General features: G+C 46.7%; 1 protein-coding gene across 2 annotated transcripts in view; it reads right to left on the bottom strand.

Moving 5' to 3' along the window:
* Nucleotides 1–25,566, bottom strand: part of LOC144769581 (alpha-1B adrenergic receptor-like) — a 185,045-nt gene that overhangs the window by 122,130 nt on the left and 37,349 nt on the right. The gene's annotated exons all lie outside the window — the stretch shown is intronic.

The raw sequence follows: 25,566 nt of genomic DNA, 5'->3' as shown, positions 1-25,566 counted from the left end.
TGACCGGCATTCGTGATTCCTCTTCAAACGAGCAGCCACAGCTGGTTGCTACTGGTTGCTCCCTCTCTGCCTTTTCTCCTTTTCGGAGCGTGTGGCTTTTATTCATTCGCTGTTCCGTGGCTTGCCGCCATCTTGTGTTACTCCGGCAGGCTCCGCTGCCTCACAAATGCCTTCTTGCTCCCTCTTCCTTCTGTGGGTCAGCGAAGTCTACCTTATAAGCCTCCCGCCTCAGGGTTTAGCCCGTTTGCTTCCCCAGTGTCATGGAGTGCTTCTTTCTTTGGTGTTTGTCTTTATCTGCCGCTGCCCCGCCTTGACTCAAGATGGCCGCCCCCAGGGCTGCTTTTAGTTTCGCTTCCTCAGTGTGCCTGCCGCCGTTAGGCTTCTGCGGGGGTTCACCGGCTTCTCGCTTGCCTTCACCCAAGCGTGTACTTCTTGTGTGCCTGCCGCCTCAGGGTTTGCCTGTTTGCACCCCCAGTGTCGTGGAGCCTTCCTCTGCCGTGTTATCCTTATTTTGCCTCTGCCCCGCCTTGTCGCAAAATGGCCGCCCCCAGTATTCCTTTTAGTTTCGCTTCTGCGGTGGGTTACCGCTGTTGCGGGGGTCGTTGCGCTGGCCTACCGGCATGCGTGGTACCTCTCAAATCAGCACCGTGGTTCAGCTGCAGCTTGGTTGCTGCTGGTTGTTCCTTCACTGCCTTTTCCCCTTTTGGCGCGTTTGGCTTATTCTTCCGCTGCTCCGTAGCGCGTCGCCATCTTGGGTTCATCCAGCAGACTGCGCTTTCTCAGCTTTTGCCTCGTTTCTTCTTCCCTTCCTCTTTGGGTCCGTGCTTCTTGCACCCTTTTTGTGCCTCGGTGGTTCCCACGCCTTCCGCTTCGCTCCTGGGCTGTTTTCAGGGCAGTTTCGCTAACTTTCTCGCCGTTCTTGGTTCAGGGTGACGGAGGTCCCGGACTTAGGCGTCTGCCTGCATTGCCGTCCAAGCCACGCCCCCAAGTGTCTAGGTTTTCAATTGTTTCCTTCTAGCTAAACCGGAAGTGTCCTAAATCCTTCTTTTTTCTAAACTCTAAGTTCCCATTGACTTAACATTGACTTTCGCGTGTGTGTAAAGACACTGCACGCGCCGCCTGTTGGCCTCCTACTCCTAAACTAAGGATCAGATAGTGTAGCCCCAGCGATTCTCTAGGCCCTAGGCCTTTCCTTTTCCCGAGTCGTGGTTCTTATACCACTTACTTAGTATATGGTTTTACGCACCCCTAGCACCTAACTGTAAATTGTGCTATTTAAAGTATTTATAAGAGTAACTTGTTATGTGCTTTTGCCTCTGATCTCATAAAGAGTTCAGGGGAGTGTGTTAGTAAATAAATACATATATATTTTATATATATCCTGTGTGGTGTCCTTTCATTTGGTATTCAAGGAGTTACATATGGTAAAACAGCTGGCTTTACACGCCCTCAAGAGTCTTTTAGCCTAAGACTGTTCTGTCCACGCTACCTCTAGGATAGCTGGTCTATAAGGTTGACTTACAACCATCACCATAAGGGTTGTTTGGACTGGTGCAAGGTGTTCACTAGAATAGTGAACATCATATACCAGGCCAACTTCTCACACCCATATCATCAAATTGAATTATCTAAGGATTCTTGTCACATGACTGCTTTTATAACACCACATGGACTCTTTCAATTTAAGCGGATGCCTTTTGGGTTGGCCTCTGCGGCCTCTGTGTTTCAGAGATCAATGTGTTACATTTTTAAAGGAATGGAGTCATATGTAAAGTATTTTCAAGACGATATTTTAATTTACTCACCTAATGATGAAATCCATCTTGAACATTTTAGAAAAGTTTGCAGTATCCTCAAAGGATGTGGACTTACTTTTAAGAGGAGTAAATGTAAATTATTCCAAAAATCCGTCGAGTATCTGGGACACACGTTGTCCAAAGAAGGTGTCATTCCAAAAAAAAAAATCAAGGCACCTGCTCCAGACTCCAAGTAAAAGTTGCTCTCTTTTTCAGGGCTTTGTGAGTACTATAGCAAGGTTATAAAAAACTTTACCACAAAAATGGAACCTCTGAGACAATTAACAAGGAAAAATGTTGAATTTATCTGGGGTAAAAAACAACAAGAAGCTTTTGAGAATAATAAGATGGAAATGACTGCAGCTCCTACTCTCAGACCATTTTGTGTTGGGTAGACTTTTGTACTTACTGTACATGCCAGTCTTTATGGACTAGGATGTGTACTGTCTCAGTGTGCGGGTAAGGACGAGTGGAATGTAGCCTTCGCTTTTCGCACTTTAAATATTACAGAAAGGCGTTATGCAGTGATCGAAAGAGAATTGTTAGTGTGCGTGTGGGGAGTGGAGCCCTTCAAGAATTATATTTGGGGAGCTCGTTTTATTTTGAAAACTGATCACAAACCTTTGGTTACTATTTTATCTCCCGGTGGTGGTCTCAATGCCACTGCTAGAATAGCAAGGTTAATGTCTCGTTTGCAGGACTATACCTTTTTTTGTGGAATATGTTCCTGGTAAAGCTAATGTTACTGCTGATTGTTTATCGTGACTTCCCTGTAGTACGAATGACCACCATAGATGATGAAGAAGTTGTTGTGAATATTGCAAAAGTTTTATCTGAGGAGTTCAGTTCTATTTCTGAAGAGTTATGTGAGAAAGCCATGGATGATGATGATCTTTTGCAACAAGTTGTTAACTTTTCTCGTATGAGTTGGCCTTCTCAAAAGGAAATTTTGGATGAGTTATTTCCTTATTGGAAAGTTTCTAATGAACTGAATGTCGAAGGAGAGTTAATTTTCAGGCAAGGTAAATGAATACCACCTCTAAGCCTACGCAAATCCATTTTGTCCTTGAGTCATGAGAGTCATTTGAGAATGTCTTCAATGAAAAGGCTGATCAGGTCAGTATTCTGGTGGCCAGGGGTAGACAGATATGTTGACAGAATGGTAAGGGAATGTCCTGAATGTGTATCCAGTGAAAAATCTCTCAAGTGTAATTCTGCGCCTCCTAAACCTGTCAGGTGGCCTGGTTATCCATGGCAAAAAGTGGGTTTAGACATAGCAGGACCTTTACATTTTTTACCCCAAGATTGTAGATTTGCGTTAGTAATGGTTGACTATCACTCTAAATGGCCCGAGGTTAAGCTGGTTCCATGTGTCACGAGTAGTGCTATCAATTTTTTTAAGGAAGTGTTTTCTAGGGAAGGTTGCCCTGAAGTACATATATCAGATAATGGAGTACAATTAAAATCTGGTGAAATTACTGAATTTTTAAAACTTCACAATATTCATCACAACACTACTGCTCTTTATGAACCTCAAGGAAATGGTCAGGTGGAGAGGTTCAATAGGATACTTAAGCAAGATATCCTTTGGGCGCGGAATTTTGGTGCACAATAGCAAGATAAGTTAAGGGAAAAGTTATGGCTGTATCACATAACTCCTCATTCTACAACTGAACTTTCACCTTTCCGTTTACTTAATGGAAGGAAGCCAGTGTCCACATTATGTCCTTGGTGGTTTAGGAAAGCTGTTGAAGTCCAAACTCTAAAATTAGTTAAAAAATACATAGCTCAGAGGGTGGAAGAGAAACAACAGAGAAGTAAATATTTATATGATCTTCAGATGAAAGTAAAAGTACCTAATTTTTTGGTTGGAGATTTTGTAAGGATACGCATACCCGGTATTCTTCTCAAGGGTAGTGCCAGGTTTAGTAGACCTATTAAAGTTGTCAAGGTTAATCGCAACAGTGTGGTTACTCAAGATGGGAAGGTATGGAATGTAAGACGTACTTTGGTGTCCACATAATGTTTCTAAGGGGGAAGATGTGTTACATTCCATGTATCTTACTATGTGTTTCCCTTTTAATTACTTGTTTCCCTTTTAATCGCTTTGTATATATTTTTTTACTTTCATACAGTTTACATTGCATCATATGGAATGGTGTTCCTGGTCACTCTAACCAGATCTTCTGCTGTCTTAGTACTGTGCTCCTTTGAATAAACACTTATTTTACCTTCTACCTGGATTTTTGCTTCAATTTTACAAGGAATCTTACAGCTTTATTTCACTTCTCTCTCAGAAACACAGCTGCCCATTTCCTGACTTGCCCTGCAGCCAACGGCACGCTGGCCATCACGCTGCACTCTTTTATTAATTATGTAGTGGTTGCTGGTATTCTCACCTGATAATTATGAGGACATATCCTTCTGAAACAACAACAACCCCATCTCCATTTGCTGTATCTAGCTGTTGAGGAATACAAAACATACTCGATAAGGCAGAGCACGAAATAATGGCACAATTAAGTGCGCACACACGAGGATCAGACCATTCAAGCCATGTTTTCACTTTCAGGCACGGGGCGTGTATGTTTAACCCTCCTCCAGGTTGTCAATGAACATAATGAGAAACATGTCATTCAAATGCTTCGTTTTGGCGAACACAACATGATAAGGCTTTGAATTATTTAGGTAACATTTATTCAGTTAGCAGCAACTGTTAACTATCAGGGCCTCGCTCTCTCTTATTCATGCAGGTGACGACAAGGCCCTTGTAAACGGACTTAAATAATGTTAAAAAATGCCCGCCTGGGTCTTACCGGGGCAGGTAAAATGGCTGACTCCGGAGTTAACTTTATTCCATTCCTACACCAAACATCAACCTGCAGTCATTGCTGTGGCAGTAGCCAATAGGACTAGCTGCTGAAAGCCCTGCAATAATGATGGACTGTCTCGGGCCTCGAGTCGGCTCTAAAACGCAATCCGTCTCGCTGGAGTTGAATGATGACGCAGTAAATGCCTTCCATTAAGTTCCACCAGACACCACCACAGTGGAGAGTGCAGACTCACGTGTGGGAAGCAGTCTGAGGTCGAGTTTGCGCAGACTCAATTCTATTAGAGGACCGGAGGCTTCGGATTATGCTTCTCTTTCTTATATTTGCCACTCACAGCAGCCAATGAAAAACGTTTTGTATGCAAATAAAAACTACATTTCCCATGATGCTTGTACATACATCACATCCTGTATAGCCCCATAAGAGCTGCTGCATCCTGTGTCTCCTCCTCTTTCTTTGCTGCTCACGCAGACAGTTAAGTGCTCCCAACATTATGCCATGATTAATGTCTTACTTGACTGATGGATTTTCTTTGAGATTAATGCCAGTAGTTTTGCGCTCATAGTGCGCTATATTAATTGCCTTGCGTCTAGATCGCATGTTGTTGAACTGCTTTGCGCTTATATCGCGCTATGTTTCAGGCTTGTGGCGTGATGGTGGTTTATGGGAGTCAGTAGTGCACGGGTTACGTGCAGCCTTGTATCTTAACGGACGACACTCCCTAAGTTCAAGACTGCTTGCAGCGCTCTGGAGATGACAAATTGGCTATGTTGTCCTCATTTTACAAAGGGTACTAGGAGTTTGTGTTGGCGACTTAAGCAGCATTGCCTTGCTTCTTGTGTTAGCGCTCGCGGGCGCCATTGCTTGTTTTTGCCGCGAAGGAGGGCGGAGCGGCTCCCGCTGGGAGCAGCGTACTCCCTGGACGCTTTTTCCTTCCTACCGGTTCGGTTTCCCCGGCCAGGCGTTACGTACCCCGATGGCCTGCGGGCATGGCTGTGTTCTTGCGGGGGCAGTGTGCGGCGCACGGGTGTGGCGCCTCTTCCTGCAGCGGAGTCTGTAGCCTAATCAGTTGGCCCGTTCGAGCGCGGTTTTGGTCCCTTTACCGCTGAACTCCGCAGAGCTTCATGGCTCACTTCATTAAAGGCAGGCGCGCGTCGCCTCGTTGATGTATTTTTTCAGGCGCTCTGTACTCCCGCTGATCAGCGCATGCCGCGCTTCCCTGCCGGGGTCTTCAGGTTTCATCAGCTTCGTGTGGATCGGTCTACACGTGGCCTCGGGGCAAGGCTGCGGCCTTTGATATCCATAGTGAAGGGTTCGATCCCAGGTGCCCCGAGTCATGTCCGATTATCAATAATGTTGTAATTTATGTTTTTTCTACGATTTCAGTTTAATTTTCTCCTGGGATATGTTTAACAATTTATACTGGACGGCAGGGTGCGCTTGGTAGCGTTTGGGTAGCGCTGATGCAACTTTCAGATAGCTCCTGCGGGAGTGGTGAGGTCGCTCTGCTTATGCCGGCGACATTAATCCTCATGAGAGGCCTAGGCTCGGCCACAAACTGAATCAATCGCTCCCTCTGGAGCTGGAATCGGCGCTAGAGTGCGCCATGATGAATTGGGTGAATGTGTTTGTGTCTTGATTTGTTACTTCTGGATTACGTTCCAACGATGCTGTTTACACATTGCGAAAGTTTCCTGTCACTTCCATAGGTTTGTTTGAATACTTGCGCGGTCTCGTGCTTGCTCCGCCAAAGGCTTCCCTAGTAGCCGAGTGCGGTTATGGAGTCATAACGCTCCGGTGTGCGTAACCCACTTGGGCACAATTTTGGGCTTACTTTGGGCACATTGGCCTACGCACGTCGCAGGCATCCCTTGTTTGTTTTGTTTGAGGTCTCAGTGCCTCCTGCTTACCTGAGCAGATTCCTGGTAGCCTCCAGGCTTTAACAATAGGCTGGCCCTCGGAGTGCGCACACGCTCCTTGTATTTTACAAAGACTCCCGACGCCCTCTGGGCTGGTATAATGACTACAGCTTTGCTGAGGAGCCGATGCATTATTCATTTCTCTGTTTTAGTGTGCACAGGGTTGGCTCCCCCTCGACTCCTCCGTTGCATTGTGCCTTGCACTTTCATATGTATTGAATACAGATGTCCCTTGAGGATGATGTTGGAATATATGTATGTATATATATATATTTCTATATTGGAGGATGACAACTACTGATAGGAGCGCAAGAGCCTCCTGAGCTGATTATGTTGACACCCAGGTTCTTCACGTTCTTGTGCAGTCAACAGGGCCTCGCGTATGACGTTACCTAACTCAGGGTGACAGGGCTTGATTGACGCCCTTTTTCGTTCTGCTACCACACATCTTTCAGCATGAGTTCGTTTTTGTCTATTTACTTATTATTTTTACGTTGTTAGTTATTGTCTTTATTTCGTGTTTCATCTTTTTCCTAGTCGTCTCAGAAAGGGATTTCCTGATTTGACAGGCTGCAAATCAAGGTCGTAGTCCGCCACGCTCGGCGATAGGCGTCGGTATGACGCCTTTGCGCGGCTCGCCCGAGAGGCGCAAAGCCTTTCATAAGGTTGGACACCACTTTAGGTCAGTTTATTATCGTTGAGTGTATAAAGGGTAGGCGTTCTTGGCTGGTGGTCGCATTCATACTAGTTGGTCGGTTCTTTTCCATCGTGTTTCCGCAGTTTCTGGCATATGGCATTCAGGAGAGAGTCTGGTTATCTCCTTCCCTACAATGGCTGTTGATCCGATGGTGGTTCTAACGTTGATGCGAGGGATAGGCTATCCCAAGCCTCAACTCCTTATTACCCTCCGAATACCGTGTTGTTTTATCTCTCAGGTTAATTGGATACATATAGGTATGGTTGATCTATCTTAGTAGGCCTTGGCCTCACAGTTCCGGATATCGGATTGATGTACTGGAATAGCTCGGTTATAACCTTCATGCATTTGGGGCCTTTAGTTTAGGTTCCAAGTTTATCTCAATCCCATGCGACTCAGTGGTTGTACTCCCACTCTACAATGCGAGGATGACTTTCCGATGGTATCAGCGCGAGAGTTTCCCTTTGGGTGGATGCCTCGGTAGTGGTGTGTTGGGCACCGTCATTCAAACAGTTTTTTCCGGTCCCTCCAGTTATTCGGGCTCTTTGTCGTGCACGCCTCTGGAGGCTTACTGTTCAGCATGCGCAATATCTCGACTGCGAGAACGATCTGCGGATATGAGCATATGGGTCATCTTCTTAGTGGTCTAGTTCCAGGACTCCGACCATTTCGTATTTAGATTGTTGCAGTATACCTCCTTAGCCTTCATGGCAGTAAAGGTTTGTTCCATCCGGGTTCCTTGTATTCTGACGGCTGGTCGCACCTTCGTGCAAGGCGGAATCCATTTTGATATCCCAATACCCCTTGGGTCGGCGGAGGCCGGCTCGGTTTCCCGCCTCTCCTTGCAATTTCCCCTTTTTCTAATGTAGTATCACTCATGTAAATTCGAGGCAGATGCCTTATGGTTCACCAGGGAGCTACGGCCCACAGATTCATCGTTGCCGTTTAGTAGGCACGGGTATGGGTTGACACATGGCAATGTGATAAGTACAAGTTTTCATAGGTGTATGTATTTCGACTTTGCTTTATTTACGATCAAGTTTCTGGTATCTACAATATTTTCTTGGTTTTCAAGCGCGTTCTTTTCGTATTTCTGGGTCCTTCCATTCCCTACATACGTTTCGGCGATAGAGGGTCGCTTTGTGGGTATGTACGCCATTTGGCGGCTTTGTGAGGACTGATTTCCTTCTGGTGAATTAGTTCCCAAATAGTGTACGGGGACTTCGGTGACGTTCTCCTTCTAGCGTCCATTTGGCCGTTTTCCTGCGGCTCTTCTCGGTTCAGGGCAGGTTGCTGAACTTGCGTCGAGTTTTCTGTTGTATTCTTTTTGCTGGCGTAAAATTTTTCCAAACAGGACATTAAATATTGTCAGGCTGTGTTACGAAGCATTCCACCTTCGGGTGTTTCCTATGGCGAGGCAAGCCCGTGTTTTACAGGTATAGTATATACTATGAGAAAGTGCCCTGTCAGCGAGGTCTGAACGGCATGTAGTCAGGGCCTTGTCACACGACTTCGAGATAATGCACTTTATGGGTGCTTCTTCACATGTCTCAGGGCTTACAACGACGATTCTCGGAATTACTATCTGAGTTTTCGAGTATATGTTCATATGATGGTTGATGATTATTGTCATTTTCCTTGTAAATACGAGGTTATTACAGCCGATAGTTGAGGGCCTTTGGCCGGAAGGAGTGTTAGAACCATTGTGATAAGCAGTTTGCTCAAGTACGATACTTATCATTCTTCTTTTGATAATTCCCATTGTTGTGCAAGTTTTGCCTTTTCTGATGGAGTTTCTCAGACTCTATTTAAACAGTATGTTATGTACCGGTGGGAGATTTAAGACTGTAGTTGTGTTAATAAGCGTTAAACTAGCATAATCCGAAGCCTCCGGTCCTGTAATAGAATCAAAAATTAGCTAGCATTCGCGCCAAGAATTTTCAATTCTATTAAGGACACGGAGGCGAGGATTATCCCACCCGGTTTATTACAGTATTGGTAATAATTACCCACCCGCATGTACTTGATATTCTGTCTCAGCAGAAGTTACGGGTTTTTCCTGTCTCATTCCTTTCAGCTTCGAGTAAAGAAGAAGGAGCAGGTGTTCTTCTGGCTTAAAAGACGTGATCTTTCCAGTTGACGATGGTTATCCATGTTGAAGGATGTTTCTGGAGACTCATATTCCGTGAAAAGGACTGGATTTGTTAATGTTGGTTCTCCATGTTGAAGGATGTTTATTGAGATTCATATTCTGCAAAAATTGACTGGATTTCTTAATGTGTGGACTGTATATGTTCGAGCAAAGAAAGAGGAGGAGACACAGGATGCAGCAGCTCTTATGGGGCTATACAGGATGTGATGTATGTACAAGCATCATGGGAAATGTAGTTTTTATTTGCATACAAAACGTTTTTCATTGGCTGCTGTGAGTGGCAAATATAAGAAAGAGAAGCATAATCCTCGCCTCCGTGTCCTTAATAGAATTGAAAATTCTTGGCGCGAATGCTAGCTAATTTTTGATTCCTCAGCTTCCCGCCTGCCACACCCCTTTCCCAACTCGTCACAGGGTGGGTCCCAGCACGCCCTTTAATGAGTTGGGAAAGGGGTGTGGTGACAAGCTCTCCACTCCCTGATTGACGTGGAGGGTTAGCGATATCGGGCTTGGTATTAAAACGCCTGTGGCTAACTTAACCTCTACAGCATTAGGGGGTGGAGACTGGGCCCTCAAGCTAGGTCTTTGCCGAGCAGATGACATCACAGCCTTCAGGGCTGTGAGATTGTCAGCTGGCAAACAATTAGGCTTCTTTCGGGCTGCCCGGGGAGAATCACGTGACAACATGCATCCAGACTCCACAATGGCTACAGTCACGGCGGATGTATTGGTGAGTGGGGCAGATAGTGCCCTGTGTTTTTAGCAATATTGAAGACAACAAAAAACAGGTATTTTTTTATTAAATAAAAAATTAGCACTTTTGTTGAATTTAACAAAAGTGGAGCCCCGACGCCCATATAGAGAAACCACCACTGACTTCCACTGGTGTACTTTCCATTGACGCAGCAGGTGCAGTGGCACCAGGGCACGGTGGCTTCAGAGACCAATTGACCACAAGTTAATGCTTCGTTTTAGATTTCAAAACACCAAGGAGCCTACTTCCTTCCTGACACTGAGGTCATCACATACTGTCTACCCCACTGCTCACTTCTACACATTTTCTACTTGGCTCCACTGTTAACTTCGAAGTGTCCTCTTTCACGCCTGTGCTATAATAAGACTACAAGCAGCTGTCACCCTTCTTCGCTGCACTCCTCCCCCAAAACACCTCTGCGTCCTTTCAATTTCATAGCCAGTGCAGCTGCACTTCCTGGCCCGTTGCTTCCTTCTGTGCAGCAAGTGAAGTGCTCCAGACAAACTTATTAACCTCACACGTCTGCTTCATTTCACGTCTTCAATTGCTAACGATGCTTGTTGCTAACCATGCTTGTTGTGCTTTTTAACCTGTGTTACCTGAAAACAACCAAAAATGTTGTCCTTTTGAAAGACCACACCCTCTCCATCTTCCTTTTTCCACTTCAAACCTTCACAACCTCCCTTCACGTTCTTGTTGTCCATTCGCTGCCAGCCTGCCACCATATTCAATTACATTTTAACAACGTCATCAACACAATGCTTATTCTCTTTGTTGAAATCTGTTCTACACCGATTACACTCCATCCTTCGTGCCCTTCCAGTCCGTCCAAGAATACAAGATTTGCTCTTTCACACACAGTGCCCTCTTCATACAAAACCAACTACTGAGATCTGCTGTTCTATCCAGTCCCTCCTCCACACTACTACACCCACTGGGCTGGAAGTTCAGCACCATGTGCAGCAGGTGCAGTAGCACCGTAACTCAAAAATACAATACTTTACAAACAAACTTTAGCAAAGTCAACAGCTCGGCGCTCACGTTATAGGACTGAGATCTATTGGCTTTGGTTGTAGTTACCCATCAAAGTTGGATTGGCAACTAATAAGAACAAAATCCGCAAACGTTTTTTTTGTTTTAAAGCAGGTGGAGAAAGAAACGGTGCGCAAGCAATACGGGGTGAGGGGAGGAAGCCAAACGGGGGTGGAGGCAACACAGGAGCGCGGGGGTGGGGGTGGGGGGGGGGGGGGGTGGAAGCAATGGGGAAGGCACAGGTGGAGGATGCAACACAGAGGGTGCAGGTGGGCAGAAGCACAGCAACGCTATGTGGTACAGTAAACGAGTGAAAGCAAGCGATGCAGAGCGGGAGGGAGAAGCACATGGGTGAGAAAACAACTGTGTTTGTCAGAAGTGCACAAGGGTGAGTGCAACACGAGGAGGGTTGGGGGAAGCACAAGGGCGACGGATAGCAACATGGAGCACAGGGAGAGAGAAGTACACCCTTATGTTCTTAAAAAGCCCACAATATGTTTAGCAACAGACAGCCTATGCACTGAGTCCTTTGGTCATACTATAAATTGGGAAATGGGGCAGCATTTCCGGAGCCGCCCAAAGAGATGGGATAAAGGAGCAGCATTGCTGCACGAGCCCAAAAGAGACAAGTTAAATGGTCAGACTGCAGCAACCAAAATTGGGATCTAGATAGAAAGTATGCAGTTTGGCATCGCGTGCCCTACAGTGGGGCATCAAGAGGGAGGTGTAGCAGTCGGAATCAGGTGGCAATCAGGTTAAGGTGCCATCAAGGTTACATCAGCCAGGCGTAGGTGGGGTAAAGGTTATTAAATATGTGAGTATTTAATGAAAATGATATGTTGATGCTTGGGGACAAAACAGCACATTTGGAAACTAATTCTAGTTGATATTATTTATTATGATCATTTAGGCTGATTTGGTACTTGTGTGGCTAATGTTATTAACACAGTGCTTCCTTGGTACTGAAGGCCATTCGCTTACTACTATGACGGTGGTACTTCCATAAGGTAAGGTATGACCACCTAGCGAGACACTACAAAAGGTCGGAAAATGGCCTTTGGGAGTGTTCAAGGAGGTAAAAGGATATTTTGCCTGGAGCATTAAAAATTCTTCTACTATTCCTGCTTAGGTGATTATTTTACGACTATATGTATGCATGTATGTTTGTAAGTATGATATTTGTACAGCGCAAACCAAGCCGAAAAGGCAGCAGTGTGCTTTACAGGGTCAAAGGCAAGCATAATGTCAAATAGTGATAGGAGAGGTCGTTGGCTATTAGATTGTTACAGCAGTGTGATGTAGTGTTCTGTAAAGAGGTGTGTCTTCAATTCTATCCTAAATTGGAGCAGGGTTGGGGCAGTCCTTATGGATTCAGAGATGTTGTTCCATATTCTGGGTACATAGATGGAAAAATCCTACTGCCTTGTTTTTTCTTCGTACCCTTCTTAGTTGCCAGTTTGATTGTGGCCTGGCTTTGGGTGTGCTGAGTGCCACAAGAGATGGTAAGCTATATTATAGCTGGTGGACTGTTATGATGGTTTTGTAAATGATGCAGCTAGTTTTGAAGATGTGGGGGCTGGCAAAGCGATTCAACATAGTTCCATCAGGATAGGGGTGATGTCATCATATTTCCTCTGACCCTAAATAACACGTACTCCAGCGTGTAAGTTTAACTCTAATGGGGCTAATGTGGGTTTTGGGGGCCATAAAACAGGGCATCACTGCCATCCAGATGTGAGAGTACAAACGTTTGAACAGCAGTTCTGTGGTTGCTTTCTAGAAGAAACTGTTTAATTTTCTTTAGAAAAGAGAGGTGGTACCAGGCTGTCTTTGTTTTTTGGCAATGTGTTACTTGAGGTAAGATCGGTGACCAAGGTTAATCCAAGTGAGCTAGCTTTTGGTGAAAGTTGATGTTCGAAGCTATTAACCCCTTCGCTGCGGCGGTAATTCCCCCACGCTGTGGGAGGGTGGGGGAGGGGTGAGCACGGCGCCACGGTGCTCGTGACGAGACCAGCTCATCATGAGTCACGGTAGAGCTATGCTCATGACGAGCTGGTCTCGTCACCACCCCAACCACTGATTAATTCGCCCGCACAGGCAGGGTATTAATCGCGCGTGGGCGGCGCGGAGCCGTTATGACGAGACTAACTCGTCATGAGCTCAGCTCCTCCGTGACTCATGACGAGCTGGTCTAGTCATAAGCACCGAAGTTGTTAAGGTTCATGTCACTGAGCCAGGTTTGTACTATTTCTTGCTTGTTGTTCTTGGCAAATACAAGGAATTCTGTATAGATTGGCACTGGACATCCAGGTCTGGATGAGGTGCAGGCAGTATTTGAGGCGTTGGATGTCTGAAGTAGGGGAGACTTTCAGGGAGAGTTGTGTGTCATCAGTATATTGGTGAATATTGATACTGTAATCTGTGAGTAGAGCACACAGAGGCACCATGTATAGGTTGAAGATGGCAGGAGACAGTATGGAACTCTGGGGGGCATCAGAGGTGATAGGGATCTTTTGAAACTTGGATGTGCCCATCTCAACAAACTGAAGTATTAGATTAATTTATGATTGCCTTTTTCAGAACTGAATGTGAATCACTTGGGTTTTATTCAATTTGTTTGGGAACATGTGCCGTAAAATGCAGTATTTAGTCCAATAATTTTCAACATAATCTGGAGTGGGGCATACTCACCTAGGAGAGTTTTAGTCTTTCCCAATTTGCACTTCGGCTACTTGCTGCCAAGCCAGGTCTTTATTGCGCACCAATGTGAAAAGATCACCAGCTGACATGGTTCATGGCAGCCTCTCAAACCTTCAACCCACTGAATACACAGTAACCTGTTTACTCCTTTGCTTGGTACTGGAGGTATATATACCTATTTTTAGTGAGTTGTGTGGTAGACACGTTATAAATTCTTACTACAAATACTCACTTTTTTAGTTTGGAATGATGTCTATCTTGGGATGAAAAAGTAAATTGTAAAGTGATACTATCCGTGTTTTGCTGTTAATCCATTTTTCTCAGGCATTTACAACATGTTGTAAATTTGGAACAGACCTTGACTAGTGAAAATCTACTGATGGTTTGTTGCTGAGCTTTGATGCAGCACCGGAATGGTTGGTTCATGCATATTTTAAATAAGGTAATTAGTGAAGTCATATTCGTTCTGAGATTTTCATTAGATATTGATGACAACTTAGTATTTACCTGCAAAAGTGAGAATGTACAATGGAAATAAAATTAAGTTAATCTGTATTCAGACAGTAGAGAGGGGGACTAATTTTCTTTCTTGCACTAGGTCCCATGACACCTTGCTGCGTCCCTGCGTGTGTTTATATCATAACACCCTCTCGCAGAATCTTGGGTACAGGCTGGTGGTCACAGCCATACATCTCAGGCCTCTAAACATTGCACAGAGGCCATTCTCAGAAACTCGCAGGGCTCCTACCTCCTGAAAGATTTTTTTTTCCTTGCACCTTCCTAACACATGTTTACTATTAGGATGTACACACCCCTACCAATAATGCTCCGGTTTTAGGTAGAGCCTATGCAGCGCATGCACTGTCTCTTGAGACATGTTGTAAACTACTCTGTGGGCTTACATTCTTCCCATGCATTTTCATTCCTCATTTTGATTGTCCTTCAAAAAGGCTTCCTGGTTACTGGTCATCCTTCTTCTTTGTCCCACCTTGTTGGCATTTGTATTCTCCCACGGAACTGTGCCTAACTTCCCGTCCTATTATGCATTTGTGTGTTTATTTTCTGTGACTCTTCTTTAGGTCTCAGCCTGCGATGGCTGCGCTTGTGCAGTCTCTCTGGCGAGATTTAATGAGCTAGAGAGAATATCACTAGCGAGGTAAAGCCCCTCCCCTCTTCTCCATTGACTGGCCTCCTAAACGGTGGCCAGCCATTGGAGAAGAGGTCCTAGTGACGTTCTTCTTTCTCTTTAAGCCCCGTCCTTTTCAGATTGGGTTCCTTGACTTACTGCCGAAGTAAAAGCTTTCCTATCTACTTTATGGGTCCAGATGGCCCCATAAAGGAGATAAGGAAGCCTTTTATGCCAGCAGGAAGTCCGGGCACCCAGTCTGAAAGGGACGGGGCTAAAAGATTAAAGGCAGCGCTTTCCCTCCTAAAGTCTATATATTGAACTAAGCTGCTTCGTTTCGCATCGCAGCCGACTTCTGTGTGTTTGGAAATGAAAGCAAAAAAAGGAAAACTACCACAATTGGAAGTGTGCGCCCAAGACACAAGATACAGAAATCGATGATATTCAAATACAACACCTGCTCCTGGCTGCGACTGAGGAAACACGAGGGCCGAGCTGCGCTCCTTTAACCAGGTGCCAGGGCGAGGGCACGGGCTGAGCTCCGCTCCCACGCCTAGACACACCCCATAGCGGGGCTCGGCGACCTTTAAGTGACTCATACGTGTCCATGCCGCCGATCTTCCGTGGCCTCTTCTCCACCTGGCCGCACTTCCCCTTCTGATCGCTGAGATGGAGCCAGCGCTCACTTCCGCCATCAGACAGGGGCCGGGGCAGCCCAAGCTCCTCAGACAGGACTCTGGACCCGTGCCCTCACATGCCCTCCCACCTGCCCCGGCGCCTCCCTCTGCTTGCGGGTTATGAACACAGGCGTCAGGGGCCCAATGGCTGTAGGACCTCGAATCAACGCCTGGTCTGTAGAAACCTCTTGTGTCTCCCACAGCTGTGCACACCAGCCCTCTGCTCACATGCCGGCTACACTCCCCGTCCCTGGGGTCTGCCCTCATTTACTGTCCATGCTCCCAGCACACACACCCACACCGTTTGGTCCCTGCATACCGCCCTCCATTCACTGTCCACGCCTGATGGCTCTTTCCCTCTCCACCAACCCTCGCTCACCGTCCAACCCCTGCAGATCTCCCCCTCCTCACTGATGCCCCGCAGCCCCTCCCTCCCTGAGCTGTCCCCTCCCTCACTCACCGTCCAGTCCTCTACCTCCCTCACTCACCGGCCAGCCCCTGGAGATCTGCCCCTCGCTCACTGCTGTCCCCGCAGCACTCTCCCTCACCCTGTCCAGCCCTGTGTCTCCCACAGCTGTGCACAATAGCCCTCCGCTCACATGCCGGCTGCACTCCCCGTCCCTGGGGTCTGCCCTCATTTACTGTCCATGCTCCCGGCACACACACCCCCACCGTCCGTTCCCTGTATACCGCCCTCCATTCACTGTCCACGCCTGATGGCTATTTCCCTCTCCACCAACCCTCGCTCACCGTCCAGCCCCTGCAGATCTCCCCCTCCTGTACTGCTGCCCCGCAGCCCTCTCCCTCACCCTGTCCACCCCCACAATCCTGTCCCTCACCACCTCCCGTCCAGCCCTCTCCCTCACCATGTCCATCTCCCAGAGTCCTCTCGCTCATTCACCCTGCAGCCCTCTTCCTCCCTCCCTGTGCTGTCCCTTCCCTCACTCACCGTCCAGTCCTCTCCCTCCCTCACTCACCATCCAGCCCCTGGAGATCTGCCCCTCGCTCACTGCCGTCCCCGCAGCACTATCCTTTACCCTGTCCAGCCCTCTCCCTCCCTCTACCCCCTCTCACCCTCCAGCCCCTTCCCTCCCCCCACCCTCACCGTCCAGCCCTCTCCCTCCCTCCCTGTGCTGTCCCCTCCCTCACTCACTGTCCAGTCCTCTCCCTCCCTCACTCACCGTCCAGCCCCTGGAGATCTGCCCCTCGCTCACTGCCGTCCCCGCAGCACTCTCCCTCACCCTGTCCAGCCCTCTCCCTCCCTCTACCCTCTCTCACCCTCAAGCCCCTTCCCTCCCCCCACCCCCACCGTCCAGGGTCTGCAGTCCCCCGCGCAGCCCTCTCCCCCCACCCTCCAGACTCCCCACTCACCGTCCAGGCCCTTCCCTTCCCTCCCCCACCCTCACTCACCCTCCAGCCCCTTCCCCCCTCACCCTCCAGCCCTCCCCACTCACGCTCTCTCACCATTCAGGGCCTGCAGCGCCCCGTACAGCCCCCTCACCCCCACCCCTCTGAAATTACAAACTGGGCCTGCCTGATTGAATGACAGTGGGCGAGGCAGTGACAGATTTCCCTTCCAATCGATACCCGAGATCCAGGCGTGAATTGTGCTGAAAAGCACGTCCACGCCGTGGCGGGGAGAGCGAATCTGCAGTGTTTTTAAAGGCCTCTTCCAGCTCCATCCACACAAGATGGGGGCCATGGCCTGATCTGTCCAGAGCCCTGAATGAGTTAATGGTCCCCAGCAGCACTGATAAGTCGCAATGGCCTCCGAGCTTTAAATGGATTTCTGGCCCGTGGGAGGAGGAGGGTTTCTGCCTCTCTCCACTGCCTTTGAATCCTACCCCCCTAGCTGGGAGTTTGGCCTTAATTGCATACATGGCATTCCTTCTGGGTAGGTGGTGTCACCTTTTACAACCCCCCCCCCTTCCTCAGGTAAGGCCTGTAAAAAACCTTTCATGTTCCCTGAACAAAATCAATAGCCTGGACTGGTCTGCGTGCCATAAAAATTAGAACAAAATGAGCGCCATACCATGGTGCAGTTACATTAAGTTAAAGCCATTTGATTTGCTATACAATACCATTAGCAAAGCAAATTGCTTTAACTTAATAAAAGGCGAGACCTATTGCATTTTCAATGTGTGTGTGTGTGGGGGTCTGTGTGTGTGTGGGTCTGTGTGTGTGTGTGTCTGTGTGTGGGTCTGTGTGTGTGGGTCTGTGTGTGTGGGTCTGTGTGTGTGTGTGTCTGTGTGGGTCTGTGTGTGTGTGGGTCTGTGTGTGTGTGGGTCTGTGTGTGTGTGTGGCTCTGTGTGTGTGTGGCTCTGTGTGTGTGTGTGGCTCTGTGTGTGGGGGGTCTGTGTGTGTGTGGGTCTATGTGTTTGTGTGTGGCATTTGCGAAAGATTAAGCTATTGGCATTGTAAATTACAATGCCATTTATTTATCTGTTTTCAAAACCAACACATAAATAAAAATGTTGTCATTTACAATGCTAATAGCTCTAACTTTTGCAAAGGCGAGACCGTTGCATTGTAAATGCTTATTTTTTCCCAGTTGCTCCTCTTCGAGCTGAGTTGCGATATGTTGTTTGTTCCCTAGAGCGGCATTGTCTCTATCCAGAGTTTTTTTATTTTATTTTAAAATGTGCTGCAAACACACACGTTTTATTGTGCTTAAGATAAATACATAAAAGCTAAGCACAATGCATTCTAAACACGCACACACTTTTTATTATTAATAGAAACCAAATATTTCAATAAGTCTTCAGGAAGAGTTTGTGCACTTTAAAAAAAATACAAATAGGTTTCTAAAGCGGGCACATGTTTTCCGAAGTGTTTTAACAAAGCTTTGTTTTCTAGTAATAATGTAGAGTGTGTGTGTTTAAAATGTTTTTAATTAATTTAATTGTTGAAATAAGCATTGTGTTTGACTTTTCCTTTCTGTATCCATACGAAAGAAAGCTTTTCAAAATGCTTCGAAAACCAACCCTTGTCATTGAAGGCTTCGTTCTCCTTTAGCCACTGTAATTTCCACCCGGCCATGGCTTGGTGAGTCTGCTCTTCTTGGCTATTCTTTGCAGTGTGACTTTTACCTCCAAGCCAGTCGAGCCGCCGTACACTGCTCTTAGTGCCCACACCGCCATTCACTCCCGCCTGCTTGAACATATCACAATTCCTCCTCAATGAAACTCTGGAGACATATTTATGGGTAAGAACTGTTGCAGGTTTATTTCATACAACACACGTATGACGTTTTAGGTGGGTCATCTTACAGGCGATCCAAAGCAGGCAGCCCCTCGCTGTCCCGCATGCCTAAGGAGCCATCTTGCACGGCGAGTCGATGCTCTGACGGTGCAGCACATTACCAACTTCGTTATACCCCCGCCCCCCCTGTCGGGGCGGGCGGTGTGGGCCACCCCCGGTCGGTTCAGGCCCCCCGACCAAATAAATCAGGTGAAGGGGTTGCTGTAGCCTCGGCCTTGCAACTCTATCCCAACCTGAACTGAATGTCTTTCCATTGAGAGAGATGTCCTGGCCTGCGCTTTGGACTGTGTATGTCCTGCAGAATTCGTGAATCGCAGTGTTCATGTATATCTGGCAAATTGGCCCGAGTGCATGGCCCACTGGGTTGGATGTATACCCCTGCGCTGGCAGTGTTCCACATGTCACTGGCGACTTACACTAAGAGCCTGAGTTGAGTTACGAATGGATTGCCCCTTCCCACATATGACACACCTGCATTTGCCCTATTACCAATGCATTATATCCTAGACGACTTACAACAAGGTGTCTTGGATGTTCGTCACTTCGTTACACAGTAACCTGACTGAGTCTACCTCCTACAGCCCTCTGAGGTTGTAAATTACCAACTGCTACATCAGGCGATACTCGGAACCATGTGAGTAGGGTGATTTCCCAGTGCGGTTCCTGCATTGGGGACAGAAAACATTCATTAGCAGCCCTGCCCCCCTTTGTCTACCAATCCGGTTCTCTGCAATGAAACAGGGATCAACAATGCCCCACTCGCTACCCTGGGCAAGCCTGTTTGGAGCCAGATGCAGTATTGCAGCATCTTGACTAGGTCACTTATTCACATGCCGCATCTTGCCAATGACAATTGTAGTTTGTCGAGCGCGATTTAGTGTCACCGCTCAACTCGTCCCCTTATTCTTCATCTCACATACACCTCCTCCCAAGCCTTTGCTAGCAAGATATTGGTAAACACGGGTATGGGAGAACTAGATGGGCACAGTTTCTACAGTCGTAATAGTCCAACATGCCATGGCTACCACCCTTCATGTGGACGCCAGTCGAAAGCTGATTGACACGGTGACTATCTTACATGCATTGTGCTAGCACATAGGCATCACACAATGTTGGGGATATCGCTGGCATAAGCTTAATGCTTCCCGTGAAAGCACATCATGTAGTGTGCCGATGACTGATTAGTATTAGTTGTAGCTTGTTACTTGCAGCTCACAAACTGGAATCCTTCTGATATAGCACAGTGGACTATGAAGGATATGGGACTCCTATACCTTGTAACCCTCCCCGTCAATGTAACACATCACGTATACTGCTTTAATTACCCACTTACGCACTGCATTGTCCAAGTATAACTGCATAGTACTTAAAAGCACTCTACCATCCGCTTGGGAAGAGTAGTGCTGAAAGAAATAACTCTAGTACTGATCAAATCGTTAATTGGGTAAGTACCGGGACAGACAAAGACCTCCGGCATCTTACATTGCCTGCACTTATATGTAGAGTGAACAAAGTCACAGGCATGCCTCTCTTAAGTCCCTGTGGAGTGTTTGCCATTTATTGCAGTATTATCTTTGTACCTGCATTTCGTACTCGTTTGTAACCTGCCCACGCCACTTTTCTCTTGTAACACACTGTTTGCTACTTCTCACATGTTGTTTGCCTTTGATACTTGCACAAGTGCCAGTTATGGTCCCTATCGCGTGATTTGGATATGTTTGTAAATGAGCATTAGCCAATGTAGGCTCCACGGTTGGGACTGCTTCTACTTATCAACACCTCATGCTACTGTACACAGATATGGGCTTTAGGCTTTGAAATAATTTAATGCAAGTGGATTTTAAGATAATAGCACATCTGTCCAATGGACATAGTATAGCACCTCGTTCTGCCATGTTGCTTGCTAAAGAGCCTCAATAAGTTTAAAGGTAGCATCTTACATCGATTTAATTTTAAAGGTAGCATCTTACATCTATTTTGTGCAGTCCACCTGTAAAGTAAGGAGGGAAACTTTCTATACTGGGTGTCACTCAGACAGCCTCTTTAATGAGCTATCTATTATATTATAAAATAATTTTATCAGCAGGAAAAGAATATGGTGTTATTCTATGGCTTCGATCTTGCAATTAATTATGGCTAACTAATCTTTCAGCAATTGTGCTGTCGTTTCCATGTTTAGTTGAGTTATGAAAGGTTTGCGTTTTAGCATGATGAATTGTTTTTTAGCTTAATTGCTAAAATATTTCAACTAACAATGCACCACATACAGCTAAAATATGATGGTCTCACTTCTTGTGGTAATACGTTTGGCTATAAATAAGAAGCATCGGGAAAGGGACCAAAAGAAATCGTTGGAAGCTGGCACCGCCCCGGAGGGTTCACGTTTCGGCGTCGAAAGATTACTGCCTTAGGGCACGGACAATGGCACTGTGACCGGGCTCCGGCTGTCGGAGATCCCCGGGGACTCGCCTTGCCTACAAACGCGGCGGCGCTTGGGCACTCCCCGTCCCCTAAACACAAGACAGTTTGTTTCAACATTGGCGACCTTTGACGGCTGCAACATCAATGTGAAGATGCATTACTAATGACCGCGAAAGGCTCTGCAGACACCTATGCACTCAGAAATAACTATAAAATAACCGGCAACAGCTGCAATGTAAAGGCACCACAACAAGGTCTTCATTTCGTATGTCATAATTACATTTTTTAAACGCAGTTCCACCGGCAAAATAATGTTCCTTTTCCGAATAAGGAAGGAGAAGAGGGTGACGGAAACGGTGCGGTAAGGATGCCAATGCGGGGATCTGCAATGCATCAAGTAGAGAGACCGCCGCTTGTGACGCAATTTTTCGCACTTACATAGCGCTTACGTTTCTTGACTGGGCATTGAAGCGCTTACGCAAGTAGTGCTCCACCATGGAACCGCTAGCCCTTCCCGAACAGACGCTTGCCAAAGGCAGCCCAGAGCGATACTGCCTAGACAACAATGGAATGCATTCGCAGACAATTCCGCCGAATGAAAGCCCGGTCCTCTCACCCATTGATACATTTGAAAATACGCGGCAGTGTCGGTTTTAGGCTATAGCAAAATCGCTACGTTATATAATTTGGCATGAATTAAAGCTGCATGTACCATGTACAAACGTGCATGTATTCATTGCCCAAGAACTGTACCACTACCTTAAGCTCTCACGGTACTAATTCTATGCAGACTGATAAATAGGTGGAATTTATCCCACTGTGTAAATATTTCAATTAATTGTTGTAGATTCCCCAAGTTAACGAATTCAACAGACTAGCATCCTGCCGGCTTCCTTATTTTTAAGCACAATTCTTAATGCATCCTATTCTTGCTAAAACATAACATCCGACTACACCGAGTGCATATGAAACCAGGCTAAATTAATAATGCAGTAGGTGCACATATGTAACTTGTTCATCAGAACATGAGTCTTAAAAGATCAGCGGAAAAATTCATAATCACGTACATCCGAAAAAAGGCGCAGCCCCGCAAATTTTATTTACTGCTCGAAGGACATGTGGAGCATTGCTAAGTTAAAACTTAAATCCGCAATAATGAGCTCAACATCAATAAATAGGGAAATCAGCAAAGAGCATGTAGTCATGCTGGGTAATAGAGCGGCCGATTACCTGCTCCATGACTCTTGTCATCAGTGAATGCGTGGATTAAACAAAACACAATATTAATTACACCCCCATCTAAGCTCAACAATCGGACAAAACAATGTTTTTAACTCGCTGTTTTCAATCAGTCCCTAGTGAGTTCTGCCTTAAGCACTCTTAGGCGTTCAGTTAGTACAATGCTACTCTCTAACATCCGCACTACAGCGCGTGCATATGGAACCAGGCTAAATAAATATTGAACTGTATTAACGGGACAGTACTCAGTAGGTGCACCTATGTAACTTGTTCACCAGAAACACGAGTTTTAAAGCAGGAAAATTTCATAATAACGTACATCCGAAAAAAGGCGCAGCCCTGCATATTTTATTTAATGCTCGTAGGACACGTGGAGCAATGCTAAGTTAAACTTAAATCATAAGAAGCTCATCTGAACTCCCTAACAAATCATAAAAAGTTCATCTGAACTCCTTAACAGTGTCAACTAAAAAGCGTGTGCTCTTTTCCACAGGATCGCTCGCAATTCTTAACGAGGGATTTCAATGGTAGCGTTGATATCAATGAACTAATTTCAAATATAACACTTCACTCATTACTTCAATGTTTCGCTATTGAGTACCTAAAATTCAATGTGGCATGTATAAATAACAGCTATTTATTATCGTAGGGAAAAGGAACACTTCCGTTACGTAAGGCAATTAGGAATTAACTACAAACGGCACAACGCGTACTCACTGTGAGAGGAGCACGAGCATCAGTAGACTGACGCATAGTAAAGACGTCACACAAAAAGGAAGGGAACACTAAGCGGTGCCCACAAATAAGCCGTAGGTTTAATTTCAAGCATTCATGCAAGATGCATCATGATTGGGTGATAAAGCAAAATTGTCCGGGGCGCATTTAAAGTGCCCTGATACCTTCAGGTCTAGTTCGTGCCGTAGAAAAAAGGCAATTAGGAATTAACTCTGTGGTTGTGAGTACCTAGAATCCAATGTGGCATGTATTAATAACAGCTATTTATATCGTAGGAAAAGGAACGCTTCCGTTACATATGGCCGCACGGTCCCGTCTGCAGCAAGCTCAGACCGCCAACCACATCCGCTGTCTTAAACTCCCACACGGCAAACAAATCCGAAATTATCATTTGCAAACAGCCACAACCGAACCTCGCTCACTTCAAAGCCCAGCCCGAGTGAATTAAGGTGCCAACCCAGTCCCCTCGCTAATCTAACATCGCCAACATCTAAAACCCACACCGTGAAACATCTATTTATTGAACACCAAAGTTCATGGCTCGATCACTAAAATTCATGGCTCGATAGGCGGCTTGAACCCGGTTTCGCAGCACCAAACGCGGCCGTGCTCACTAAAATTCATTGCTCGATAGGCGGCTCGAACCCGGTTTCGCAGCACCAAACGCGGCCGTGCTCACCGTCAGACCACATCCTCTCCCTTCCCAATAGTTTAAGCTGATCACGCACTCCCAATCGCCCTATTAACGTTTACGCGGCCATAGGCGGTTAGACGCTAGCGGAATACCTCGAAAACATTGAGGGGATGTATTTTACACAAGCATTTTTTAAAGCAACAGAGGCGATCCGATGCAGGGCCATAGGCCACGTGTGAACACCGCCGGACAGACACTGCCCGGCACGCTCTCCCTCGGCCCCTCGCCACACAAACCGCTGCTCGGCATCTCGGACAACAAACGTCCCAAACAACCTCCGCTCCTCGCCTCTTCCCGCTCTGTGTCCCCCCACCGCAAGCGGACACCTGAAATCGACACTCACCGCAAACCTGTCGAGGGAAAAAAGGAACCCGACGTAAGACCCGCGAGGCAGGCAGGCGCGGGACGGCCACACTAAGGCCGGACAGGAAAACAGCGCTTGAGCCGCGGGAAACTGGGCTGAGAGAGGCCGAGCCTTGGCCACCTCGATAGATATAGGGGTTGCCCCTCCCACATGTAGGCCCTCCCATGGCCTGATTGGTAGGTGCGGGGCGGGGCGCCCCACCGGTAGCGGCTGGCGTTTTTGCCGGGTGAGACTAAAGCGCTGCCCCGCCCATGTTCCCCTGCGGGGCACACGGTCAGCGGCATTCTTATCATCACTTGAGGTCGGGAGGATGAAAGTTTAAGCTCTTCTAAGGCTTGGTGCCAACGACGCTTCTTCAGGGTGGAAGCAAAAATATTATGCTGCACATCCCTGGTGTCCAAAAACGCTGCAGGCCATACTGCCTGGTTTTCAAGCCACACCGCATGGTGCAGAGAATACACATTTATTCAATGTATTCATTTCTTAATATAGCACAGTCTACCCAAGTGCAGCTCCAGCAGGGTGACCAGGCGCCCCGGATTTTTGCCAATTCAGAATGGGACGTTGGTAATTTAATAATGCATTTTCATATGTAACACTTCATGCCCCGCTTATGCCGTTTCTAGGTGCTGTAATTAACAGGTGATACTATTGCCCAATGTATTGGTGCTCAGTTTGCCAACCGCAGAAGGACATACTGCTCAGTTGGCCCTTTTCAGCATGCAGACTTGTGGCTCCAAATCAATACACGCCAGCAGCAAATGTCTTGTTACATTTCAAACTGGCAGTGGAGCAGCAAACGGTCTAACATGGAAGCCTTAACAAAGAAAGTATTGATCTTTGAGCTGTGATTTAATGGGTGTGGGGAGTGCAGAAAAATGGTGGCAGGGTGCAGCCACTTTGTTGTTTCCATTGCAAGGTAAGGTCTGGACTATTGCTTGCATTTACTTATACTGGTTCACAGTCGAACAGAGCACAGCTGCTGACTGTAATGTTCCAATTCCATGTAAAATGCTTCACAATTCATGCTGCCGTCCAATGTGACTATCCTGAAAATCCAACGTGGATTCAGTGAAGTTGGATGTACGACAAATACTCCAGCTATAGACAAGTCATGTCTTTATTCCCATCCTCCATCTGTGCTCTAGCTTTAATCACACTTAAGTCT

The sequence above is a fragment of the Lissotriton helveticus genome, chromosome 7 (assembly GCF_964261635.1).
Source record: "Lissotriton helveticus chromosome 7, aLisHel1.1, whole genome shotgun sequence".
In the NCBI taxonomy this organism is placed as follows: Eukaryota; Metazoa; Chordata; class Amphibia; order Caudata; family Salamandridae; genus Lissotriton; species Lissotriton helveticus.
This window is presented reverse-complemented; position numbering and strand designations above follow the sequence as displayed.